Here is a 27,758-nt window from a genome sequence, read left to right as displayed (position 1 = left end):
AGGGTGTGGAGAAAAGGGAACCTCTTGCACTGTTTGTGGGAATGTAAAGTGATACAGTTACTATGGAGAACAGTATGGAGGTTCCTTAAAAAACTAAAAATAGAACTACCATATGACCCAGCAATCCCACTACTGGGCATATACCCTGAGAAAACCATAATTCAAAAAGAGTCATGTACCACAATGTTCACTGCAGCACTATTTACAATAGCCAGGACATGGAATCAAATTAAGTGTCCATCAACAGATGAATGGATAAAGAAGATGTGGCACATATATACAATGGAATATTACTCAGCCATAAAAAGAAACAAAATTGAGTTATTTGTAGTGAGGTGGATGGACCTAGAGTCCGTCATACAGAGTGAAGTAAGTCAGAAAGAGAAAAACAAATACCGTATGCTAACATGTATATATGGATCTAAAAAAAAAAATGGTTCTGATGAACCTAGGGGCAGGACAGGAATAAAGACATAGACATAGAGAACGGACTTGAGGACACGGGGAGGGGGGAAGGGTAAGCTGGGACGAAGTGAGAGAGTAGCACTGACATATATACACTACCAAATGTAAAATAGATAGCTAGTGGGAAGCAGCCGCATAGCACAGGGATGTCAGCTTGGTGCTCTGCAACCACCTAGACGGGTGGGATAAGGAGGGTGGAAGGGAGATGTAAGAGGGAGGGGATATGGGGATATATGTATGCATACCACTGATTCACTTTGTTATACAGCAGAAACTAACACAACACAGTAAAGCAATTATACTCCAATAAAGATGTTAAAAAAAATAATAAGAAGAAGAATTATGGAATCCCTGAGGGTTAAACAGTAAAAGGCAAGGCCTAAAACAAAAACCCTGATCCTTCCACTCTCGTTTACTTAAGTAAACATTCTCTCTCTGATTTCAGTCCCAGAAATCAATCAATGAGTAAGTCCTTATGCAGAGTTCCATTTCATGTTTTTTATAGGAGTTTTAGAAGCTGCAGGTGCATTGAGGAGTAATATTCAACCATTAAGACCATTACAGAAGATTAATTTCTTCTAGAATTCTATCTCCTGTGTGTAGACACATATCCAAGCCTACTCAACATCTCCATGCAATGTCTGTCTAACAGACCTCTCATGCTCATCACATCCCAAACTAAACTCCATAGATCTCCCCTTCCCTGCCACCCCCTTGCTCTACTTACAGCCTTCCCCGTCTCAGTCTGATGGCACTTCCATTCTTCCTATGCTTAGGGTAAAATCCTTGAGGTCTTCCTTGACTCCTCTCTTCCACTTATCATCGTTCAATCCAACAGTTAATCTTGTTCTACCTTCAAAACAATCAGGATCTGCACTATTCACAATAGTCAAGACATGGAAGCAACTTAAACATCCATTGACAGATGAATGGATAAAGAAGATGTGGTATATATATACAATGGAATACTACTCAGCCGTAAAGAATGAAATAATGCCATTTGCAGCAACATGGATGGACCTAGAGATTATCATACTAAGTGAAGTAAGTTAGAGAGAGAAGGACAAATACCACATGCTATCACTTATATGTGGAATCTAAACTACAACACAAATGAACATATCTACAAAACAGACTCACAGACATAGAGAACAGACTTGCGGTTGCCAAGGGGGGAGGGGCAGGGGAGGGTTGGATGGGGAGTTTGGTACTAGCAGGTGCAAACTATTATATATAGGATGGATAAACAACAAGGTCTTATCTTATAGCACAGGTAACTATATTCAATATCCTGTAGTAAACCATAATGGAAAAGAACATGAACTTTGCTGTACACCCGAAACTAACATGACATTGTAGATCAATGAAACTTCAATTTAAAAAAAAAACAGGCTCTGATTACTCCTCACCATCATCTCTAGTGCTGCCACCCTGGTCCAAGGCACCCTCATCTCTCACCAGAGTACTGGAATAGTCTCTCTCTTCAACTCTTACTCTCCTGTACTGTATTCTCAATACAGTAGCCAGAGGCATCCTTTAAAGAACAAAGCCAGATCATCGTCTCTCCATGGCTCAAAGTGATCCCAAAGCTCCCTCTCACTCTTGATTGAAAGCCAGAGTCCTACAAGGGCCTACAAGGCCCTCCAGTACTTCCCCCTACTTCCCTCCTCCTCACTTACTCTGCCTGGTCACACCAGCTCCTCCTTATTCCTTGAATATGCCAGGCTTGCTCCTGCCTCAAGGCCCCTGTGCCTTTCTCCCGGTAACTGCAAGGCGCATTCTCTCACCTCTTCCAAGTCTTCACTCAAATGCCACCTTCTACGTGACAATCACCCTACCTGCCCCACTTAAATCATACACCCACCCCTGCCTTGCCACTCTTCCTACCCTGCTGCACTTCTTCCACAGTCCTCGCTACTTTTAACCCTGTACTATACCACGTGACATACGATTTTATTAGGGTTTTGTTATTGTCCACGTCTCCCACCTAGAATTTAAGATCTACAGGGAAGGTGCTCAGTAAATATTTCTGAATTAAGGGAAAATGCCCCCCAAAGGGCAGAAAAAAGACCCCATAAAATATCAAGAGTCCAAAAAAGGGCTTGTAATGTCCAATTGCAGGACCCACATATTATATTTCATTTTCTTTTTATAATGCTTGTGGCATTTTAAAGAGGAGTGACAAAGAAGTAGAATTGACACTGAGGAGAGGCTGCTGCTTGCCCAGGAAAGACCCTGTGGAGTGGCATTCCCGGGGAGGGGTAGATCACCACACTTCCAGCACAGGGACTTCGCCACAGAGGTCCCCAAATCTCCTTTTTATCTGGGAGTCAGAGGGATCAGACTCAGAATGACCGACCCATCTTACAAATTCACGAGAGGCTCCCTGGCACACCAGAATTCACAAATGATGGCATTTCTTTCCAGTGACCATGGTCATTGTCCAGAGTATACTCTTCTGAGATAGTGGTAGCGAGGAAGCTGATTTAATGTTCAGAAGGTGGTTCAGGGATCTTGGAATCAGGGCTAAGGATGGGTAAGCCTCTTGAAGGCTGTTTAATCTGGGCCATGGTCACTGGAAAGGTTACTTAATCTGGGCCTGATCTTCAGCCACACTGCTCAATGGACAACTCCTCTCAATCCACAGTCATGTCCACAAGATTGAGGGTCTCTCTTACTGGCCAATCCTGGGCAACCGCTGGGAATTTTTCCTTTCTGGGCTGTCCTCTTCACCGTTCACTGCACACAAACTTTCTCCAGGTAGGATGGATTAGGAGTCTACTGATAAGGTTACACCCATATTGCTGTGCCACCTTCCAGAAATAGAGGTCACTTGGCTGGAGTTTTGTGAGCTTATAAGCTCCTCAGTTGCTTGGCCTGCCCCTCTTAGGCATGGGTCTGGCCTCTGTAGATCCCAGAGGGGTAGAAGTTCTCCAAGTCCTTGGGAGCTCTCAACATCGCAGCCCGTGCTGGAGCCAGGAGCCAGGAGCCATGATTGATGTTCACCACTCTCACTAATTAGCTCTTTTGGCCAAGACAAATCACCTAACCTTTCGGGGACTCAGTTTCCAAATCTAAAAATGAGGGGAGGGTTTCCCTGGTGGTGCAGTGGTTAAGAATCCACCTGCCAATGCAGGGGACACGGGTTCAAGCCCCGGTCCGGGAAGATCCCACATGCCACAGAACAACTAAGTCTGTGAGCCACAACTACTGAGTCTGTGCTCTAGAGCCCATGAGCCACAACTACTGAGCCTGCGTGCCACAACTACTGAAGCCCACACGCCTAGAGCCCGTGCTCCGCAACAAGAAAAGCCACCACAATGAGAAGCTCCTGCACTGCAATGAAGAGTAGCCTCCGCTCGCCGCAACTAGAGAAAGCCCACGTGCAGCAATGAAGACCCAACGCAGCCAAAAAAAAATTAATTTAAAAAATAAAAATAAAAAAAGTAAAAATGAGGGGATTGAACCCTTGAAGATCCCTTCTATTTCTAAAAACCCAGAGTTCTATTTTTTACCTACCTCTTTAAGTTTTAAATAATGACAACAGCATCTGAAACCCTGTTTCCGAAACTTTTCCCAAAGCCAGATGTTCCTGGCACCGAAGTAGGAGAAAAAAATAGTTTTTGAATAACCTAACTTTTTTGTCTTTTAGAGCAAATTATCCTCTGGCCTTTTCAATTCCCTTTCCCTTACTGCTACCTCCTTATGAATCCTTTTAAAAAGCTTTAAAAAAGTAAACTATCCACCCTTCCATATTCATCAGGATCTATCTCATAATAACATTATTTCCCCCGCCCTCCCCCCCAATTATTTTTCCTATGAAAAACCACTCAAACACTTTCATTCTGGCAACTATGCTCATCAGCCTTGATTTGTCCCTGTTTTGCAGGGAAGGGTATTAAATGCTCTGAGGAAGTGGAACATAAAGATTAGAGGTGGGGCTGGGGGAGGAAGCTAGCTGTCTGTGCAGGTGAGTTCTGATCTCAGTTTTCACGAGGTGATGGGCAAGAAGGGGGAACGCAAAGGGAAGGAGAGAAAGAGTGAAGGCACATGTTGTTTGCTTTGAAAGAGGTTTTAGGCGAAGCCCTGGTGGCAGCCCATCAAGAATGTTCAGTTGGTTAAATGACTTCTGGAACTGGGACTTTCCTAAGAAGTCACACCACAGTGAGAGGGCGGAGCTGGAACACCAATTCCTGTCCTTTAGCAGCTCTCTCCGTGCATCTGTCTGCGTAGCAAGCTGGTGAGGTATTGGGCAGCCCCTCTACTGGTCCCACACCCAGTTTCCAGGAGCCAGGATCATTCTACAGGTCTCTAAAGCCTTTAAGGAAGACCAAATCTTTCCGTAGCCAGCCTGGAAATCAAAGATGCTCCTAACCACCATTTAATAAGTCAGTGATTTATTAAAAGAAGAGCAATTCACTAGCAGACCCTCCAAACGAATCTATAGGTATAATACATGAATAACTGTCTAGCCTGAAGTTAGCAGCATATTCTAAATAAATGTAGGTGCCAAGATATCATCTAATGACTTTTAACTGAGGAAGGATATGCCCTAAAGAATTTTTAGGAGGGGTGGGTACATGCATGTGTGCAAACATGTATCCTACTATATAAAAAAAAAAGTCTCTGTTTTTAAGTCACACTAGGATTACAAACCAATACAATGAGTGAACCTAAAATATGACATATTATTTAAACACAGGCACAAACAAAAGCAGAAAGCTAGCCTAATTCATACCAGAAAGTATCAAAAACAGACATTCTGGTAAGTATCTAGCTAGTCTGACAGTCTCAAAGCAGTAACTTCGAATTAGTATGGAGAAATTACAATGTTGGTGGTGTATGAATACCTCCGGGTGGAACTGGCATAGGATGTCATGTACACTAGGAAGAGGTGCCTCTGAAGTTTGTCGGTTTGTTGCATCATAACAGGGTTCCACCTCCAGGACTCATATTTTCCCAGTTTATTTTGTTATTCTTTTGAAGACAAAGCTTTCTCTGTCCTTTCATCAACAAACAAATAAATGCTACTGTTCTTGTCATTTCCTGATAGCTTGCTTTTTTGGGGGGGGGTGGGTGTGGGAGAGGAGAGGAGGGACACTAAGGCTTTTTTTTGTGGGGGGGGGGGGAAACAGCACCAACTTTCTAACTGATGAAGAAGTGGAGGGAAATTGAAACGGTAGAGTGAAGAATCAGTCGGGCACACAGGCAATCCCTTCCCTAACCACAATGATACTCCATTTAGAAGTAGCACCTCCAGCAAAAGCAGCCCTACACAGCACTGCGCCCGCCTGCCCATCACATCTTCCCTACCAGTTCCTTCCTGAAAGTCTGAAATCTACACAAACCCCCTGGCCACAGCTCCAGAAGAGGCCCGCTGTTCTTGCTCCTTTTCCTGGGACAGCAGACCAAGTCCTCTTTGGGTCCTTACTACTCAGAAGCAAAATACATTTTGCTTGAGGCATTCATGAAGGAAAATGATAATGGTTTTGTAATCTGAGGTGAATTCAAGCCTGTGGGTTTGGAGGGAGGGTGGTATAAGAAGACATAATTACTGGATGATTCTCAGAAAGTATGTTTATTCTTGCACAGGGTCTAGTTTTAGTCAACAGAATTGAGGGTAAGGCTTTTTCCTGACGTTTACATAGCTGAAAAAGTATAAATTATGGAAGGAATAAAAAGCATTACCCCAAGCTCTTCCCTTTCTTTTCCTTCTCTTCACCTTTGTCAGTTCTCAAAAACCAAACTGCTTATAAGCTGAAAATGACTGAGATTTTGTATAGCACTCCAGAGTTAGGATAAAAATCATACAGTTGGAAAAAAAACCCCATATTATTGAAACTCATGCTCTTTCCCAAGGGTGTAGATCACAGGAGGCAGCTGGTTCCTAGTAGATAATGTGAACATTGGAACCTGCACATACAATACTTAAAAAATCTACAGTTCCCTAAATATTTAGAATACATAAAGAACCCTTAAAACTCAACAACAAAAAACCAAATAACCTCATTAAAAAATGGGCAAGGGACTTGAACTGACATTTCTCCAAAGAAGATATACAAACAACAACAAGCATACAAAAAGATGCTCAATATCACTAATTGTTAGGAAAATGCAAATCAAAACTATATCATCTTACATCCATCAGGATGGCTGCTATAAAAAAAAAAAAACAGAAAACAACAAGTTATTAGCTAGGTTGTGGAGAAAATGGAACCCTTGGGCACTGTTGGTGGGAATGTAAAAGGGTGTAGCTGCTATGGAAAACAGTATGGCAATTCCTCAAAAAATTAAAAATAGAACTACCATATGATCTACCAATACCGCTTTTGGATATATATACAAAAGAATTGAAAGCAGGGTCTCAAAGAGGTATTTGGACACCCATGTTCACAGCAGCATTAGTGACAAAGGCCAAAGGCGGAAGCAATCCAAATGTCATCCACAGATGAATGGATAAAGAAAATGTGGTCTGTACATATAATGGAAAGGTGGTCTGTACATATACATTCAGCCTCAGAAAGGAAGGAAGTTCTGACACATGCTACACCATGGATGAACCCTGAGGACATTATGCAAAGTGAAATATAGCAGTCACAAGAAGACAAATACTGTATGCTTCCTCTTATGTGAAGTACCTAGAGTAGTCAATCTCATAGAAACAGAAAGTAGAATGTGGTTGCCAGGGGCTGGGGGAGGGGAACTGGAGAGTTGTTTCATGGCTATGGAGTTTCCATTTCACAAAATGAAAAAGTTCTGGAGATGAGTTGTACAACAATGTGAATATATTTAACGCTACTGAACTACACATGTAATAGTTAAGATGGTAAATTTTATGTGTGTTTTACCACAGTTGAAAAACCCAAATCTATGGCTCCCAGTATGCTCGTGTTGATAACAATAATACCTCAGACACACCCAGGAACTTCTCTCTGAGAAGCCCAGAGAGCTGGCCTACAGACTTGCTGATGCCAACTCAAAAACGACGGCCGAGGACAAATTCAACTATATGGTTGCACTCATCAGAGCTTTATTTTTTATTTTCTTTTTCTCCACTAACATGAATATTTTGAATATCTCACCATTTCACTCCTCTGAAACTCAGGCCACCCAAACATCTGTGGATGCTGATTCTGAAGTGCTACTCTGCATTATCTGGGATTCTGGGGAAAAGAGGCCTGCCTAAATGTCAGGGTCCAGGAGAGGAGGGATATGTGAAGTCAACCCCCTTCCTCTTCTTATTTAGAGAATTCAGTAACATGCCCATGCAGTCCCTCCCCATAAAATTCAGCATCTTTTCTCCAGATAAAAGATGACCACTTCTCTCTTTCTACTTTTGACCTTCACACTGAACTGGCAGTACTTCCTGTCTAAGAATTACACGTGAGATTAATATTCCAGGTGTTCTCCACCATCCAACACGATCTACCACCTTCTTGCCATTCTGAGTTCTCTTCTTTTTGTCTTTTTCTTTTTCCGAAACCACTTCCAGATTTGGGGATCAGAGGCGCTGCATAATAATGACACTTTATAAACCTTGTCTTGCATCTCAGACACAAAGGAGCACAGTGAAGGGAGAAAGCTGGAGAAATGGCTGGGGAGAGAACAGATTCCCCCAGGAGAAAGGGAAACAGCTTTTGGAAGGATGCACTCCAAGAAAAAAGATGTCAGGTCCATCTGGAAAGTATTTAACAAAATAAAAAGCCCTTTTCTGCTATGAGCAGCAGATTAGCAGAATACAAAACTCCCTGAACAACAAACCTCTAGGACCAATTAAAAATCAAAACAAAACCGAAAGAAGAGCTCCTTCCAGGGATGTCCAGCCACGGCTAAGCTGTATGCCTCTTTCTGGTGCTCAGGAGAGCTCCTGGTGCCATGTGCAAGAGACCTGCCCACGGCAGTGCTCCTCCGTGTGTCTCCTCCAGGCATTTATTCGTGCAAAGGGCTCCAAACATCAAATAAAGTCCAATCTCCCCTCCAGCTCCCACCCCCAGTGGAAACGTGGGCTGCCTCAGTCAGAGCTAGTGCAGGGTTTCTGAAACCACTTGGGCTGAGAGATCTCCAACTTAGAATCCTCCCATAGTCTGTCAGCTTCCTCTCCATCTTCTTGCATAACATGGTAGCAAAACACGAAAAAAATGTGGCAATCTGAGGACATCAACAATGATTTTTTTTCTCTTGCCTCACAGTTTTGGTTATTTTGCAGTACTGGGACATAAACAACACATGGGTCCACTAACCCCTCACCCCGTTGTCGTTCTGTTTTTCAGCACAGACACTTTGTAGTACACTTTGGAATGAAGAGAAGGAAACAAGAAGCTCCCAAACCTGGGCTCTTCTCTGCCTTTCTCTCCCTGCCTCTGTTAACACGTGAACAGCCACAGAAGAAGGCTCGTTCGTTTTCAAATGGCCCAGAAAAAAGCTCGGCAATCTCTCTGGCTAACCTGTTTTAGTGCTTCATGATAGCCCAAGAAGGTAGTAACTTCCTTCCTCTCACTCAGATTTGAGACATTTCCCTTTGTCATACAGGTCTGAAAGCGGCAGGCCGTTGTGTAAGAGCCTTTTACTGAAGTTCTGTATTAAACTGTCCCTCAAGGACCACAGGATGAATAATCTTGGGCCCTTTAGCTGTTTCTGGGCTCTAATTTCCAATGCTTTAACCATCTCTTAGGCTCTTCTCTAGACTCCTCAAATCTTCCTTTCTAGAGGAAGCACAAGCTGAAGACACAAAGCTCTAGTGACAGACCTCATGGCTTCTATACACCCTGCACATAACAGCCCCAGGCTATGCTCTGAAACCCTGGGGCAGGGGGAGGCAGGGGACTTCCTCATCCCACATTCAAACTGCCCACACCCCTCTACTCCCATTTTCTGTTAATAAAAAGAAGGAAAATTGCAAAAAAAAAAAAAAAAAAAAAAAAAGAACACAGAAAGGAAGAGGGCAGAAAAATATATATAAAAGAAAAGGGAACTTAAGAATTTATAATGATACAAGAAATTATTTTAACAGGAAATACAAGCCAAAAGATTCGTTCTGCCAGGCAAAAAGTGCATAAAAACAACAAACTTTTGCATGCCGCCTTGCAGCGAGTTTGTCCACACATTATTGCTGCATTTTCTACCGCCCTTTGAACACCCAGCATCTGCCTGCAAACACAAAACGATGTGTCCCAGTTTATGCTAATAGGGAAACTCAAGGAGAGGCTTAGCTGGATTCCACGAAATAAGTAATTTAACGACCATCTGAAGGTTTGTTTTTTAGGGTACAGAAGTTCTGAATAGGGAAGCGGGAGGTTCTGAGAATTTCATTTTCATAATAATGGCTTGCTGCTTGTTCCTCTAATAACGTGTGGCTACCAGCTACGCCCTGGATCTTATATTCAAAGCCGGAGCAATTTCTTCACATTGCAAAGAATTAAAGATGGTTTAAGGAAAGAGAACCAGTTAGGTATTTTAGAATGGCTATGAAAGATTTTTCAGGGGAAGAAAAAAAAGGCACTAACCTGTGTTGTTTTAATCCGCTGAAATGACCCAGGTTCTCAAGTTCCCCCTCTGTCTTCTGGCCAGCTTCCTGTAAGTGTTGCATGTGACATTATACTTCCTCACTGCACCTTCTCTGACTCGTTCAAGGAGCGGTCAGAGGCATGTGATAAGACCATCTCCCTGCCTGCTTCACGCTGGGGCAATCCTGTGTCTGAAGAAATGCTGTGTCCTCGCAGGGGTCCCCAGCTGGCTTCAGGCATCCCTAGGGCTCAGGTAAAGAGGAGAGAAGCAAAGGGGGTGGGGGGCAGGGGACAGTAGTATCCGGGCTCCTGGCTCTTCTGACTCCACAAGGAGGGAGGGGGAGAAAGGGTGAGACAGAGACTTTTGGGCCCCAGGGCTGCCCATCTTGGGGTAGGGGCGGCTGAGCTCACTGGGGCTTAGGTGCTGTCCTATCACCAAGACAGGCCTTGGTGCTACTGCCCTGGGAACTGCTGAAGAAGGGCGGCCGTGGTGCTGCACCCAGGCTGTCCCCAGGATCCTCTCTGGAGGACATCAGCCCGGAGGAGCATACCCAGGGCCTGGCTCGTGGTTCTGCACCCTGCAGCGACAAGGGCCACTCACCCTGAGTTTCCGGGGACAGTCTCAAGTTCACATCCAGTCTAGCTAGTCCTGCTGACGGACTGTGTGCCCTAATTCTGGGCTCAGCAAACAAAGCCACAGTACTCCCTGCCTCCCAGGGCTAAATAACTGGCACCCACTTCCCCCCTGCTGGTCTCCAAAATATGCCAGCCTTTTGGTTTCCCCTGAAAGGGCTGACTTTGTCTTCCTGTGGGATGCTGGGGGGGGTCCTGGCGGCACGTGAGCCCTGGCCATGGGGGACCCTGATGCTGGCCTGGCAAGAGCACCTGGGAGAGGCCTGGAGCGAGGAGGTCTGGAGCAGAGCTGAGGCAGGACCAAGCAAGAAGCCCCGGGCTGCCATTCTAGCTTACTTGTTCCTGTGGTCAGTACCCGCCTCTTTCCTTTTATAATTCCTCTAGCTCTCTGGAGGTCCAACACACTGGAATTTGTGGATGTAGGAAGTGGTATGTGGGAGTAAAACGATGTCCTGGACAGAGGGGAATATTCTGCAATTTGTGCAACTTGACCCAGTGCAGAAACCCCAAAGTTGCTTCTATTTGGCTACGCTGGCGCAATTCTTTTTTTAAAAAATGCTTTTAAAGGCATTTTTAAGTTGTTTTTTAGGAAGGTAACCGTAGACAAGCTCACTGTTCCAAGTCTTGAAAATATTACCCTATAATTCCCTCAAAGAAGTTTTCCATGTGAGAATACCGAGTAAGGGAACGAACCCTGGGAGTCAGAACTTTGGAGAACACTAAAACTCTGAAGTCTCACCACATGATTGCATTTCTGGCTTTGAAAACATGCAAAACTGTTTTTACCATTTTGACAGTTGATGCCTGGTTTTCTGATTGAACTGTACAGTTAGATTAGCCAGTTGAGTGAGTCAAGATGGCTGAAAGCACGGCATTCGCTTTAAAATAGGAATAATGGTAAAACTTTGCCATCTTGGAAAAACAAAATACTCCATCGATGATAAATAATAATGAGTCCATTTAAATTTATTTAGAAGTGTCACATTCTGGGCTAAGCTGCCAGTTCCATTTTTTTTCAACTAAGCAGTTACATATGTTCTGCTTCAGCCATGCTCTGTGTGGATTTTTTAAAGGTCTCAACAAAATGCCTTATAACTTCCTTTTAAACTCTAGAATCTGGCCTCCTGTCCATGAATTTTTTTTTTTTCTGTTTAGGCATTAAAAGAATTTTAATAGACTTTATCCTTTAGAACAGTTGTAGTTATAGAAAAATCAAGAAGATAGTAGGGTTCCCACACATTCTGTATCCAATCTCCCCACTATTAAAATTTTACATTTAATATGATAGATAAATAACAATTAAGAAACCCAATATTGACACATTATTATCAACTAAAGGCCATAGGTTATTTCGATTTCCTTAATTTTTTTCCCCAATGTCCTTCTTCTGTTCCAGGATCCCATCCAGGACACCATATTACGTTTAGTCATCAAGTCTCCTTAGACTCCTCTTGGCTGTGACAGTTTCTCAGACTTTCCCTGGTTTTGATGACCAGTTCTGAGAAGTACTGGTTAGGTATTTTGTAGAATGTCCCACAATTGGGATCTGTCTGTTGTCTTTCTCATGATACTGGGATGATGTGTTGTTTGGAGGAAGACCACAGAGGTAAACTGCCATTTTAATCACATCAGATCAAGCATATATACTATCAACATAATTTAATACTGTTGATGTTGGCCTTGATCACCCGAGGTAGTGTTTGTCAGGTTTCTCCACTGGAAGGTTGCTCCTCACCCCCTTCCATACCATACACTTCGGAAGGAAAAACTTGAGGGTGGAGTATCTATACAAATTATTTTGAATTCTTCTGCACGGAAGATTTCTCTCTTCTCCCCATTCAACAATTTTTTCAACCATTTATTTATATCAGTATGGCCTCATAGGTATTCATTTTATACTTTGGGTTATAATTCAACACTATTTTACTAATTTTGTTGCTCAAATTGTTCTACCTTTGACTGGTGAGAGCTCTTTCAGTTGGCTCCTGTGCTCCTTCGACATTCTCCCACCAATATTCTGTTTCTTGGTTTTTGTTTTTGAGCATTTCATTATTTTCTGGCACTAAAATATGCTCCACACTTATCACGTATAGTACCGCCCCAACTGTCCATTACTTATTTTGTCTTGACAAGAGAATAAAAGAAAATAAATCTATGGGTCTGAGAAAACTTAAATTTGCCTTCAATTGTCATTAGTTCTGCCCCATGTATTAGTAAACATTTTTAAAATTGTTTTTATAAAATTAGTCCTATCCTCTACCAGCAAGAAAACACCAAAACATCAACTGAGTGAAATTCTGCATTTCCTTAATTCCAAGATGCATGTTTGTGTTGATAGTGCTTTTTTCCTTCATATTCTAACATTTCTGGAACCAAAGTATACATTTAATACCATGTCCTTGCCCCCGCCTCCTCACCTGTCATAAATTTGATGGTACACCTTACAGCTGATGGTGTCTTGGGAATGGAGGAAGTAGAGCAGTCGATTAGTTCTTGTTTGGACCGTAGACATCACTTAACTACTTTCACTGATATTTTTCCCCCACTGAACAAATATTTTGACTAAAGTGGTTTGATGTGTAGCATCTACAGATTTTTACCTACTCCCAGACACATTCTAACTTTACCTCAAACCACATATTCTCATCAAGCATTAAGTTCTTTTCAATTTTGTATGGGTTACTATCTGATTCCTTTTATATTTACCTTGTCACTTTTTCAAGATCTCAGAATCCGTCATCATGCCTGAGGAGCCTAATGCTGACACTAAATGGTTGCAAAAATGATGTCTCACTCTTACAGATGAGGACTAAAAGTGCTTACTGGTCAGAAGCAGATCAGGAAAGACTCCTTGGTCCCCCCCTTTCCTACTTGGGGAAGTCATCTGATTACGTAATGGCAAAACTGGTCATTCCTTTCTCTATGGCCAGGAACTCATGAACTGCCGCTGCTTTGGGAGTGTCATGCTTTACAGATTTTTTTCTTTTAATGGACAGAGACTCGTTTACCTAATCACCACAGGCATATTTCAAGACAGTCACAGATAAAATGCCCAGAAAAATGCCTTTTCACCCAGGTATTTAGAACTTGGGTACTCTAAACATTATTATGTGTCCTACTCCTGTGTAAAATATACTAAGGTACTGACTGTGCCCTAACCATCTCACCAGCATCCAGAAGAGATTGGAAGAGATGCTACACTGACTTTTTTTGGCAGCCCTTACCACATGCACGGAGTTGTCCTTTGATATCTGCAGGGGATTGGTACCAGGACCACCACCCCGCCCCCGACACACACACCAAAATCCACGGATGCTCAAGTCCCTTACAGTCAGCCCTGTGTATCCGAGGTTCCACTTCGGTGGATACAGAGGGCCCAGTGTACTTTAATTCTCACAGCAACCCTTTGAGGTAGGTACTCTGATCCCCACTTCACAGATAAGTAGCCAAGTTAGAGGAGCTAAATAACCACCCAGAGGCCCTTGATAAGTTTGAAGCCAGAGACTCAGAGCTTAATGCTTCTCTTTGCTATAGATGGTTTACCATCTATAACTCACAAACGGGCACTTTATTGAATACAGTCTTGTTCTCTAATTATTTTTTGCACATGCTTTTCACCTCAGCCAAACCTAAGTGACAGTGAGGACAGGGACAGTGTCTTTTAGCCCATTAACTCAGCTTTCCAGCCTCATTCCAGCAGCTTTCCTGTTAACTCTGAACTTTTGCCTTACTGCCAACCAAATTTTTTTTCTTATTGGAAAAAATTCACAATTTTTCTCATAAAGGTAAATAATTTAACTTCATAATTTCCCTCCCCCTACTCTGTTGTTTAATTTTGTTTTTCATTTATTAGCTTCTTAAATTTTAAGCTTATTTTCTTTTCAGTCCTTTAAATAAGTCTTAACTTTTTAATCTAACTATATTTTTAGTACAATCCCCATAATTCAGTGCACTGTATTTTCATTGTTAATTTTAAAATAGTCTATAGTTGCAGTAGTGATTTCCTTTTTGATCCAAGAATTATTTAAAAGGACCATATCTTAGTTTCCAAGTGCTTGGATGGAGGTAAGGGCAGGAGCCATCTTGTGTAACTTTCAATGCTATGTTATTGTTATATGTCTACTTTTTGGTTAGTTTAAGTTTCTTTGTGGTGTAGTATTTTATCAATTTTTGAAAATGATCCATGGTCTTTTAAAAAAACTGTGTATACTTCCTATTTGTTGGGTTAGGTTAATAATAATAACTATGTTATTCAAATCTTCTGTTCCTACTTAATTTTATTTACTTGATAAAATTCTGAAAGTATTTTGTTAAAGTCTCCCACTATGATTATGGAAAAGTTTATTTATGCTTTAAATTTTTAAATTTATTTATATTTTTATTTGCATTATTTTGCTTGTATTTTCAACAAATTTTACTTTAATTCAGTGCTAAATGTTCAGTACATAAAGTTTCATTGTTATTGAATCTTGTTTGATTTATATCTATTCTCTTATGTCTTGTTCAGTATTTCTTTTTACATTGAATCCCACGCTTTTTAGAATTAATATTACTATCCCTATTTTTGTTTTGTTAGTTAGAATTCACCAACCTATCCCTTTATTTTCTGCCTTTCTGTGTAATTTTGGTATACAAAGGCTCCTAAAGACAGCATTTAGCTGGATTATCTTTTTAATCAATCTGAGAGTCACTGATTTTAATACAGGAATTTAACCTAGTCACATTTATTGTTATATGTTTATCTTATGCTTGCTATTTTATCATATGGTTTTCTTCTTACTTTTTTTCCCTCTTTTCTTGACCTTTGCTGATAGACTATGGTTTTTTATTATTGTAGCACCCCTAGCTCTGTGTGTGTGTTTTAATATCTAATGGTTTAGAAATCCTACCTATACTTTTTTCTAAAGATCAAATACATGTGACCTTTCTTGGTGAACATCAGAGAACTGCATAGTAGGACCCTGTTAATTGGTAAGGTCAGTCTATTGCTTTGGGAAATTTAATGGTAGATTCATGTTAATAACAATAATAGATTTTGTGTATATATGGGAATGACACGACATAGGTATTAGAAACCCCTCTAAAAGAGTATGTGACCAGGTCTCCATTCACTTCCCTTCCCCCTTCCTACAACAAGGACTGGCTACTATAGCTTTCACAAATCTTGTGGATGAGTGTGGGGTAGAGGGGCAGTGGTTGGGATATAGCCAGGAACATCTTAAGGAATGCTTCTGCAAATTCTGGACTCTGAGACATGCAAGCACTTTGGAGATCTGTAGAAGTACCTGTAGAAGGGAGGCTGTCAGGGTGAGTTTCCTGCTATTTCACTTCCAGTCACTAGAAGTCATCATCAGCTGAGAAATCTAATCTAGAATTAGGTAAGAGTGCAACAGTAATATCACAAGAATGTAAACATACCCTCTAAAGAGGTGAAGAATCCAAATGAGAAAATAAATGTTGCTAGACCTGCTTAGGAGGCTAGAATTCTGAGTTTCTTAATGTCTAATTAAGAAAGCTCAGTAATCAACAAGAATCCACTCTTTTTTCCCCCTAAAAAGGAGGTGGTTTCCACTTTTTTAAAACTTTGATATAGGTGCAGGGGTGATGGAGAAAATTCTGGCCATAAAATACCTAAGCAGGTATTCTTTGTATGTGTTTCTATAAGTGCATGTGTTTGAATAAAGGTTAACATTAAAATTCCATATTTAATTTTTCATGGAGAATCCCAGTGGGAGGGAGGGAATAGGGATAAAGGTGAAGCAACTGTTTGAAGCCCTGCCATTAACTCTCAATTTACTGGACTGAGATCCTGGTTTGGATCACAAACAAGAAGTGATTAAATACCTTAAAAGAGTGTTTCTGTTCTAACATATTTTAAAAATTAATTTAGCCGCATAAAATTTTATGATGTAAATTTTTTTTTAAGCATTCTCATAATACAAAAGAGGAGACTAAGGGATTCCAAGAGTTGAAGGGATTTGTTCAAACAAGTAAATAAGTGATAGAACTGGGATTTAAACCCAAAGCTTCTGACTACAAGTCCAGTGTCATTTCCAACATACACCAAAACTTCTGTCTCAGAGAAAGCTAAACCCATGCACACCACATACATGTTGTGCAGAGAGAAATTGCAGCAAGGCACACCCTTGGCAGTCAGTGCTTCACAATGTAGGTCAAACAGTCCAGCCGGACCCCAGAGCAATTGTTTCTACACTGACCCTCAGGGATTTGGGGAGCATTATGTCATGCCAAAGGCTTTCCTCATTAGCAATCATGCAAAAAGACACCATGCACCACATTTCTGAGCACTTGGAACAGCTAAAAGGAAGATGAAAGGTCAAGAAAGTTCTCTTGATGATGCACTGCACTCTGGTACATTTGATTATGCCACTGTAATGTAATCTAAGCCAGAATCATCAAGCAGAGGCTCTGACCAGCTGTCTTTAAAGCCAGAGCCCTACCTGACAGAGTCATTCTTTGGCATACTACAGGACCTGAGGCCAACAACCAAACTGGTCGTTTCCAATTTCACGCAGTTTAATTCCAAATAACTAGGCCCCTCACTCATCTTTGTTGTTGATCAAAACATTGAAAGGATATGGCAAATTCCCTTGTTCAAAAAAAGACTGGCTGGGGCACACAGAAAGCCTTGACATTCACCCAGGATGAGTTTTAAGAAGCCTCATAAACACAGAACTCCAGAGGTTGTAGACAGTATTGAGAACCAAGACCCTCTCACATATTTCTTGCTCCTTTCTTTTAGGCTGAATAGAGAAAAGAAGAATATAAGGCAATCTTACAATTCAGAGGTGAACCAAGGTTATTGGGAGAGATCATGAGTGGGTATTATGCAGATCTGTAGCCCTGATTCAGGATTTGTGTTTTTCTCACACATATACATAACACGGGACCAAGAGAACAGCTAATTAATTGCCTGTTTTCACAATCTTCCTACTCAGATGCATCCCTCCCTTCCACATTTAAGAGCACATAGAATAGGGTAGAATGGGTAAACAAGCTCAGGTCATTCCTAAAAGGAAGGATTCTGGAATCAAACTACCTGGGTTCAAATCCCAGATCCATCACTTACTAGTTGCAGTGAATTATGTTATTCTTTGGGTCCCAGTTTACTCATCTGTAACATGCAGATAACCTTCTGAGTATTGAGTGTGATGCTGCATTCAAAGAGCTTAGCCAGTGCAGTGCATAAATGGTGGCCCCTGTTACTGTTAGTAGGTGGAAATTTTACTAGGAAAGTCTACATTAGAATTTCTTACAAGAAATGCAATCAGGGACTTCCCTGGTGGTACAGTGGTTAAGAATCCACCTGCCAGTGCAGGGGACACGAGTTCGAGCCCTGGTCCAGGAAGATCCCACATGCCACGGAGCAACTAAGCTTGTGTGCCACAACTACTGAAGCCCGCACGCCTAGAGCCCGTGCTCCACAACAAGAGAAGCCACCGCGATGAGAAGCCCACACACCGCAACGAAGTGTAGTCCCTGCTCGCCGCAACTAGAGAAAGCCTGCACGCGGCAACGAAGACCCAATGCAGCCAAAAATAAATAAATAAATAAACAAACAAATTTATTAAAAAAGAAAAAGAAATGCAATCAGAGTCAAGCAATGGGCTTTATTTCTGAGGGTGCTGGGTAAACAGGAAATAAAAGATATTCAGAAATCAGAGGCAGTGGAGCTACAGGTCCTCCAGTCATTCTAGAGAGGCACAGTCCATCCAGGAAGTAGAACAGGAAATCCATATGGATACTCTAACTTTGGAAGTGGTGTAGCATTTATGCTTCTAAATTTGGAAGAGGTGGATGTATTTGTGTCTGATCAAAAAATTAGGAGGAAAATGGTTTGTGAATTATATCTCCATTAATGTTTTTTGAATGATGAAGGGTTTCATAGCCAGTGAAAAACTATGTGGATGAGAAAGACAGAGAGGTTTAGCAGTGGCCATGAGTGTAGGGAGAGGAACAGATGGCTACACAGAATTTTGGAGAAATTGTTTATGTGGTGCGAACTGTAACACCTTTAAGCCATGCCTTTTAGAAAACCTTAGATGAAAGAGATATATTACTCTTCAAGGCTTTCTGGCTTTCTGATGTTTTCTTTGAATGAGACTCCAAGCTGGATCTGGACCATGTGGGGTCTCTAGATTTATTCAGGTTATAATTAGAGTGTGGGTCATATCCAGCTGAGCAACATCAAACCCAACCACATGTGTTTATCACATATTTTCTGGATTATGATTTGGATTTTGAAGTGGCTGCAGACAGGCTGAATTACATGATTCTATACATGAGGTAAACTTTCAAAAGATAAACATCTCTCAAGATTTTATTAATTACTCACAGTCATTCTGAATGAGTAACAATACATTTTATATATAATTACCTATTATTTTCTTTGCCTAGAAATAAAGTTGGTGCTCTGAGAGGTACCTAAAATAAAACAAGGTGCTATTTGCTAAATTACTGTTGCATATCTCTCAATGATATACTTATTGTACTGAAAGCAACAAAGCAGCTACTAACTAACTTCCAAGGACAAACGTATGTACAAAAATGATCAAACATCTCTGAATCTAATAACATAAGTGTACTTATTGAAATATGTTTCCTGAACATTTTATATAAACTGCATTTTAACCTTAGGGCCACTGTGGATCATTAATAACACTGTTGGAAGTGTAGGCAGAATAGGAGTTAATGGAATATTATGATGAACTGCTTATGGTTTCTGTTTTAATAAATTATACTTCCCTTTTTACTGGAAAATGACCACCATGAATTGTAATATTCATCAAAATACGTTGACATTTTTAGTAACTAGACTTTATAGGTGTAAAGCTTTCCTAAGCAATAAGGAATATGCAGGGGGAAGATAAGTTGTAACAAGTAGTGTGCTACTAAATGTACAACTAAATGTATAAATTCAGGTTAAAAATAATTCATTTAGCTCGATTAAAGACAAGGATTTAGGGGTACAAAAACAAATAAAGCAAAGCAACAACAACACAACCCTGGGTTGTCATTAATGATAAACTGTCTTGCAATCCAATTTGCTATCCAAATTGTAAAGACAAAAATCTAGGAACCCACGACCAAACTGTGCTAACGGTGCACAGACACATCTTAGGATTATGTTTCTCATTTGCGCAGTTGCAATAACAGGCATATTTTACTTACAGAAATCCAACTCTTTATGCTTGAAGGAAAAAGACAGAAAAAACAATATACACAGTGACAGCCATTTCACTCACCATTCCGCGCAATGAGTGCGCCCCGAATCTCCTGAGATGAGGGATGTGAATCTGTGGTTGTCACGGGCATGCCACACTGGGTGTAATGCCAATCTTCAAAAACACATATTTTTCACATGCCAGGGCTCATAAATGGCAACCAGCTAGTTCATGTGGAGGTCAACCAAGGAAACAGTGATCAAGAGTAATTCCGAATAGAGGAAATTGCTACCTTAGCCACAACTGTAAACGTCACTGAACTGCACTGGACCAGATACTTCTTTATCTCAACGTGGTTCCCCATCCTGACAACGGCAGCTCAGAAACTCTGCTGCTGCAGTGACTCTAAGGCTCAGTTATAAACCACCGTTCCTTCTGGACAGTCCCTCCCTCACGTTCTCCTTATGCCAAGTTGATGAAGGAAAGATTTGAGACGGATTTTGAAAAACCAACAACAACCTTTTACTGTTGTCCTGTGCCTGTGATAGTTTCATGTCTCTCGAAAGGAGACCGGAAGTTTGGAACATTATTGGCCCTTTTAAAGGAAAAGAGGAGGCATACCCAGAGGTGAGTGACTATCTTAACACATGAGAATGTGCTAATGACATGCTCCCCACCGCAGCCTGCTTTATCATCCCTTACAAAAAATCTGGAACAATATGTAGCGAAACAAAGAAATTACTTTCCATCTCTCAGTACATCTCTGAAGTAAAGAGTGAAACTTAAGGCAATAAGCACCTCAAGAGAGAGGTGTTCTGTCTCCTGTGATGCCAATCTTGGCCTTGGTCGAAGGTCAGCCCCTTCCTCCCTCCCTCCCTTCCTTCCTTCCTTCCTTCCTTCCTCTCAACCCTCCCAGTAGAGTCTCACCCCCTCACTCCACTGGACCAGTCATCCCCTAGACCACTCCTTACCAGTCCATCTGGAGGTTAGGGGAAAGAAGGGGGCTTGGCACCTTGCAGGTGTTTACTGAATGAATGCACGATCACTGCCTCCCAAAAACAAAGAACAGAGGAATTCCTCATTCTCAAATCCACAGTCCAGTTCACCAGTTTTATAAACGGTCCACTCTGTGTATGCACAAAGTATAAAAGCTTGAAAATGAAAAATGCTGATTCCAATTCTAAGTTAACCTGCTTAGTAATTTATAGATCTTAAGGTGAAACTGGATATAAAATTCCCTTTGTCCCTCCTTCTACAATCTCCTGTACTAGTGTTTCTTGGACCTTCTACTTTCACTGAATCATAATACCATCTCGACTGCTCTCCTTAGCAGTCAAAAAAAAAAATGAAATCTCCTAGCTTTTCAGTTTTCTTTCTAGGATTAAACATAAACAGTACACCTCCTGACAATATTTTTAACAGAGTGGTGTCCAAACAAGATAGAAAGTCTTTGACAAATAGAAAGCAACCAATCTATCTTCAGTCATACCTGTGCTAGTGATCTTTGTTCTGGTTCAAGGTGCCCATGGGCTCTCTTCAGAAGGATGGGCAGTGAGAAATGGCCAAGCAGGTGCCTGCCATGAGGACTCACGTGTGATGGCCACACAAGCACACTTGAGACTAGCACTATGGTGAACTTAACGTGTCTACAGACAGCCTGGTTTACTGGCATTGCATGTGCTGTGTATTTGCTACCCCTGATCTAGGAGTATGTGTTTTGACCCACAAGGAGCTGGCTTTCTCTGTTGCTGGCTGGGCTGAAAAGGCAGCGATTAGAAAAAATAAAGATTTCTCCACACAGCCTCTCAGCAGGGATCTGCCCTGTGATCTGCCATACCCTGATTTTCAAAATTCAGACTGAATTCAGACTGTTCATAAAAAGACCACTAAACTAATTCCAAATGTAAGTACTAAGACTGTTACTACAGTTCAGCTGCTTCTGAAGCACAAGCTACCTCAGGCCCTAATAGCCTAATTTTCCTGTATATGCTCAGATTGCTTTGTAAATGCTCTTAATAGCACAAACTATTAGCATTATCCATTAACCTAAAATAATTATGACATTAAGTGTTTATATGTATTAACAATGTTTTTCTTTAAAAAAACAAAAAACAAACCCTAAGTCCTTTTTAATGCATTGCCTAATTCATCATCATTGAAGAAAGCTGTTATTTCTACTTTAGAGGTGGTGACACGGACTTACTGCTAAATGAAAAACAATAACATACTCCTCTGAGCAAGCTCTAAAATTGCAGAAGAGCTCGGTTTGCCACCTATTACTGGGTCTCAGTTCAATACATATCTATTAACTGATTAGCTCACTCTCCCATGTTTATCTTGTATGGAAAAAACCTAGCAATAATATGGTACATTTTGATGGGACCAGGTGGTTCTTATAGTCAAGATCTTATAAACACAATGATGTGATACTGTAACTACCCAAGCTATACAGCCAGCCCACCATGGTGGGTGAGTGCTCTAGTTATCTACTGCTGTGTAACAAATGAGCCCAAAACTCAGCTTTGTAAAACCACCATTTCATTATCCTCATGGATTCTGTGGGTCAGGAATTTAGAAAGGTCATGATGGAGACAACTCGTCTCTGTTCCATAATATCTGTGGTCTTAGCTGGGATCATTGATAACTTGGGGGCAAGAAGGCTAGGGCTGGAGAATCCACTTCCTTGATGGTTTCTTCATTTATGTCTGATGTAAGGCTGGGAAGGCTAAAGGATGGGCTCACCAAGACTGTCCACCACAGCACTTACATCTAGCTAGACTTCGTACTTGGTGGCTCAAGTCTCCGTGTTCCCAGTGAACAAGGCAGAAGTATGGCCTTTTATGACCTAGCCTTGAAAGTCACATGAGGCCACTTCTGTCTTACTCTCTTAGTAAAAGAAGTACAATCCCCTTCCCCCACCAGAGTCAAAGGAAGGGGACACAGACCCACCTCTCAATGGGAGAAGTGTCAACATATTTGCAGCCATGATTTCAAATACCTAGAGTGAGCCTTCAGTTTCCCGTTGTCTGGTGCACCAACATTTGGAACTTGAACTTTTATTGATCAGCATTTGTGTTTTCAGAATATCAACCATAAGTGCCTGCAATTATATTTCTGGATAATCAGATTCTGAATTGCCAGGGAGGCAATAAAATGCCTACATGGATGTTAGGAAAATATTAATTTGGAAGAACAACAAAGTATACAACTGGCAGATTTGTTGGCCTGTTTTGCCTTTAATTTTATCAAAATTATTCTGTTGGGAAAAAAATTTTTCCCCTATTTCCACTAAGGCTATAGAGCAATCAGATGCCCCAAGCTAAATTAAAACACTTAAGGAAACTTAGGGGAAATCAATTTAACTTTATAGAACTAACTATTCAGCATGAGGTGGCAAATTCAAACTTCTATCAGAGCTGGGCAGGTAGAGAAGTAAAAGCCAATGGAAATATTGCAGACTGGGGTTAACTGAAGCACATGTGCCCTCTGCCTTAAGGTATCTGAATTTGATTTTTAAAAAATACTGCATTTTCCAGAAATGGCTCTTAGACCACAGCTTACGATCTTTGATTGAGATTACATGGTGGATATTTCTTAGGTTTACAGTTTTTTGTCCTGGTTCTATTGTTCTATTTTGCACTCCTCTGAGACCAGAAAATAAACCCTCAATATATAATTACGTAGTTAATAAACATGTATTGAGCATTTACTATGTTCCAGACACTGAGCGAAGCTACTGACATTTGTTCCTTATTTAATGCTCAACAGTCCTTTGGGGTATTACTGAACCCATTTTACAAATAAGGAAATGGCGCTTCAAGGAGGTTAATTAACCTGACAAAGGTGATAAAGCTCCTGAGTGGTACACAGTGGTTCACACCCAGACAGGTTTGACCCCGATACTTGCGCTCTTAGCCACTGCATGTTATAATATGGTGCTTTTGATGAATGTGGCTCCCCTAAACCACAGGTGAGTGGTGTCCAAGAAGGGGGCAAGCCTTGGTCAACACTTCTTTGGTTATAACCCATCCAGTTACTCTAATTTTGGGAGAGAAATGGAAGTTTACCTGAGGCACTGAATATGCAGAGACAGTCCCTCCTACACAGAATACTGGAAGTTTAAGACTGTATAAGGTCACTGTACTCCAGCGCCCAGACCACGTCTCTCTGGACACCGGGAAAGAGATCTGGAGATCTGTCTCAGCCTTCTAGAAGATGGGCAGTGCCTCCACCATTGATCACCTGATAGAATCCCATCCACTAGCAAGGCACAACTCACATATTTATCAAACGAGCACAAGATATGGGATCATGGAAATCGGTGTTTCTGTGCTCAACACCCTCTCTCGGCAGACCATCACATGATTTTCCCTTTAAAAAATCTATTTTGAAAAATCCCCTTTAAAAAAAGAAATCCTCCTCTATTTCCTTGAAAAGTCAAATAGAGTTCTCATACATCAAACATATGACAGAGGCAGTTTTTAATCATTTAAATTATTTATCCTTCATTGTTTAATGCTTTACACCACTCCTCAATGTATAATTTATTATACCATTTACGTTTATTAAAAATTGATCACAGGGACCGGCTCTCTCCCCATCTTCTCAGGCTACAGATATTTTTCTGTCAGATCGCTTGAGAATAGACAACAATTTTTTAAAAATTGACTTTAACGGTTTGTATGCATGTCCCTTTCTTAGGGTTCCTTTTCTTCCACAAAAGGACTAGAGGTTACCTTAGTGTATTAACTGCTCATTTCCCTTTTTCATATATTACAAGAAAGCTCATCTGAAGGCCCACTGAGGCTTTCAGGAAAAAGGCTTATTTTACTTTTCTAACTTTTAGAATGTGGATGTGAAAAGGAGGCATGAAAGAACAAGATTCTAGAGTCTTCCATGACAGAGGTCATAGCTGTGGGGCTGCCTCTTTCTCTTTGCTTTTTCTGTTCTGTTCAGTATTTCCGCCTCAGATGATTCATTTTCCTTGCCTTAACTGGCGTGTTTTTTTTTTCTCTTCTCCTTTTTCCAATTTTGTCCTAAATCCCCTTGCCTTTGCACTTCTCAACCCTGGGACCTGAGTTGCTCTCTGCAAGCTGCCAACCTCAAATCCTATAACTCTCCATCACCAGTATTTCCAACCCACTGCCCTCAAAGTGAAAGGTTCAAGAAGGTGCCATCCTTGGACACTCCTGCCTCAGACCTGGTCACTCTACTCTTCCCCATGGGAGGACAGGAGAGAAGCAGAAAGCAACATAGTGGGTGAGAGAGGTGGGGGAGGGAAGCAGAAGAAGCAGGTTCTAATAAGGTTCTCACAACATGTTAGTCTGAAAAAGGTTTGCAGTGGACTAAAACCCAAAGGAATCAAACGTGGTACATTCCAGTTGGCTCTCCTTGCTACTTCCAGCCCACCTCGATGGGATCCAACCCTGCCTCTCTTCCAGGGCTCCCCCTACTGGAGCGGATGAGACTATCACTGGCCGCCCAAGCCAAAAACCTGAAGGTAACCCTCGCCTCTTCCCTCTCATTCACTCCTATAACCAATCAACCAATCACCCAGACTTGCAGATTCTACTTCTTAGTGTCTCTGGACTTGTCCCCTGAGCCATCCACCACTCTCCCCTGCCTGGCCCCAGAACAGTTTCTTGGGGTCTCCAGGCCCAGGTCCTTCCATTCTCAGCATGATGTAGCTATGATGTCTCTGAAAGGCAAATCTGCTTAAAATTCTCTTCCTATCACAACTGAAATCAAGTCTAGTCCAAACATGGCGTACCAGGCTCTCAGTAAGTGAGGAGGCTCCTGCTTAGTTCTTGGGCCTTTTGTTTGAACCCGAGGTGTGACTCCTCCCCTCCCCCCACCGAACATACCCACGCAGCTCTACTCTCCACACTCCACTCGCTAGCCACACAAAACTTCTTCAGCTCCACGGAAGAGCCATATTTTCTCTTGTCTCTTGGCCAGGGAGCATGCTGTTCTTTTCCCAGCAGCCCTCTAGCCATCTCCACAGGATGCCTCCTCTGTCTTTCCGTGAAGTCCAGGTGTGCTCCCAGGGCCCCTAGCACTCTTCCCATCCCAGCACTCATCACTGGCATGGTAATTTTCTGATTCCTCATTTCCTGTGCTCCCCACAGACTAATAAACTCCATAAAGCCAGGGACAAGGCTTTGCTTGTTCACCATTGTATGCTCACTGCCTGGTGCATGACATGCACTTAATAAGTATCATTTGATTGAAGAATGACTGTGGGGTAGTCTGTTCCACTGCTGGCCTCCAATGAAGCATGCCTCCTGGTATTCACACCTTGTGTAGTCCTCTCCCCTTGAACTGGGCTGTACCTGTGACTTGATTTAAAAAAAAGAAAGTGCAAAACCTGCTAGTTCTGGGCCTGAGCCTTAAGAAGGCCTGGCAGCTTCTGCTTCTCTTATTCTAACTACCATGTAAAAAGTCCAGCAATCCTGCTGAAAAGACCATATGGAAAGATCACTTGGAGAGGCCACTTGGAAAGTGAAAGGTCCTGACACTTCCTGGAGAAAAAGGGAAGCCCAGCTCAGTCCTGCCGCAGGTAACCTGCCATCTGAATGCAGCCCCAGACTGACCACAGGCAAGAATGGCAGAAGAGCTGCCCAGCTGAGCCCAGCCCAGATTGCAGAATTTTAAGCAATTAAATGATTGTGGTTTTAAGCCACTAAGTTTTGGGGTGGTTTGTTACATACCAACACATAACTATAATAAATTCAATATATAAATAAAATGGAATACAAAAATCACAGAATAAATTTTATGCAAAGACAAGTCAAAGTTTCTAAAAGGCAGATCTAAGAAAAGAGCAACAGCATTAAAAGGATATAGAGGAACTCATACCACCAGCTTCCGTTTAAAATACATCACAATTTTCCTCTGTCATTTTCTTCGGTTTTAAGATATTTTCCAATGAAAAGATTTCCCTACCTTTTTTTTTTAAAGGATTCCTGGTCTGACATTAAAAATCAAGGAGTCCAACCAAGGATGCAATGTGAACATTAAGACACTAATGGAGGCTTCCCTGGTGGCGCAGTGGTTGAGAGTCTGCCTGCCAATGCAGGGGACACGGGTTCGAGCCCTGGTCTGGGAAGATCCCACATGCCGCAGAGCAACTGGGCCCGTGAGCCACAACTACTGAGCCTGCGCGTCTGGAGCCTGTGCTCCACAACAAGAGAGGCCGCGATAGTGAGAGGCCCGCGCACTGCGATGAAGAGTGGTCCCCGCTCGCCGCAACTAGAGAAAGACCTCGCACAGAAACGAAGACCCAACACAGCCAAAAATAAATAAATAAAAATTTATTAAAAAAAAAAAAAAAAAGACACTAATGGAAACTAGCCGGTGACCAGGCCATCCTGCTGTTCCACTTCCTCTTACTTACCAGTAGGGTAGATCCAAAGCTGTGGATGAGGGCATGGGGGCTGCTGTGTTCAGGGCAGACTGGAACATTGTAGGGGCTCCTGGCTTAGCTGGACTGAGCATCAGATGTTCAGTTCAGTGTGAAAAGTCACCCAAAGAACAAAACGGCCAATTTTGACTAGAAACTAAAATGATCAGTAGAAGTAAAACAGACAGCTACCCATGACTTTAGCCCAGGCATCCAATCACTTACACAAACACATACACACACACACTATACTGATGTCCCATGGAGACAGCTGAGGCACTATCACATAATCCAGGATATGGCTAGATTCTTTTTAAAAACCCACGTAGATAGGCAGAACGAAGAGAAAGTGCTAAATTTACAGCGGTTTGGTGGAACTTTGGATTGATGCTTCTCATAATTACTGCTCTTTCAGAAAGAAAAAGGATCATCGTAAAAGAAAGAGGGTCTAAGCTAAGTATCTGTCTTTCACAAAAACCAAAAAACAGAATGTCAAAAATATTTTCTAACAGTTTATACTGGACTAATGCTTTGATGTTTCTGAATGATCTCTAGTAGGTAAAATTATCA

At 41.7% G+C, this 27,758-nt stretch overlaps 1 protein-coding gene across 3 annotated transcripts in view; it reads right to left on the bottom strand.

The window, feature by feature from the left end:
- WIPF1 (WAS/WASL interacting protein family member 1) overlaps positions 1–27,758 on the bottom strand; it is a 118,948-nt gene that overhangs the window by 65,490 nt on the left and 25,700 nt on the right. The window contains exons 2-3 of one of the 3 annotated variants that reach the window (XM_082397728.1): positions 15,887–15,969; positions 9,969–10,036 (exon numbers count right to left, since the gene is read on the bottom strand). The exons of 1 other annotated variant lie outside the window; for it this stretch is intronic. The gene's annotated coding sequence lies outside the window, so the exon portion shown is untranslated. The remainder of the gene's footprint in view (positions 1–9,968; positions 10,037–15,886; positions 15,970–27,758) is intronic. One more of the 3 variants, XM_082397727.1, reaches the window with a different exon arrangement.

Source organism: Balaenoptera borealis (assembly GCF_965194805.1).
Source record: "Balaenoptera borealis genome assembly, chromosome: 6".
Classification (NCBI taxonomy): domain Eukaryota; kingdom Metazoa; phylum Chordata; class Mammalia; order Artiodactyla; family Balaenopteridae; genus Balaenoptera; species Balaenoptera borealis.
This window is presented reverse-complemented; position numbering and strand designations above follow the sequence as displayed.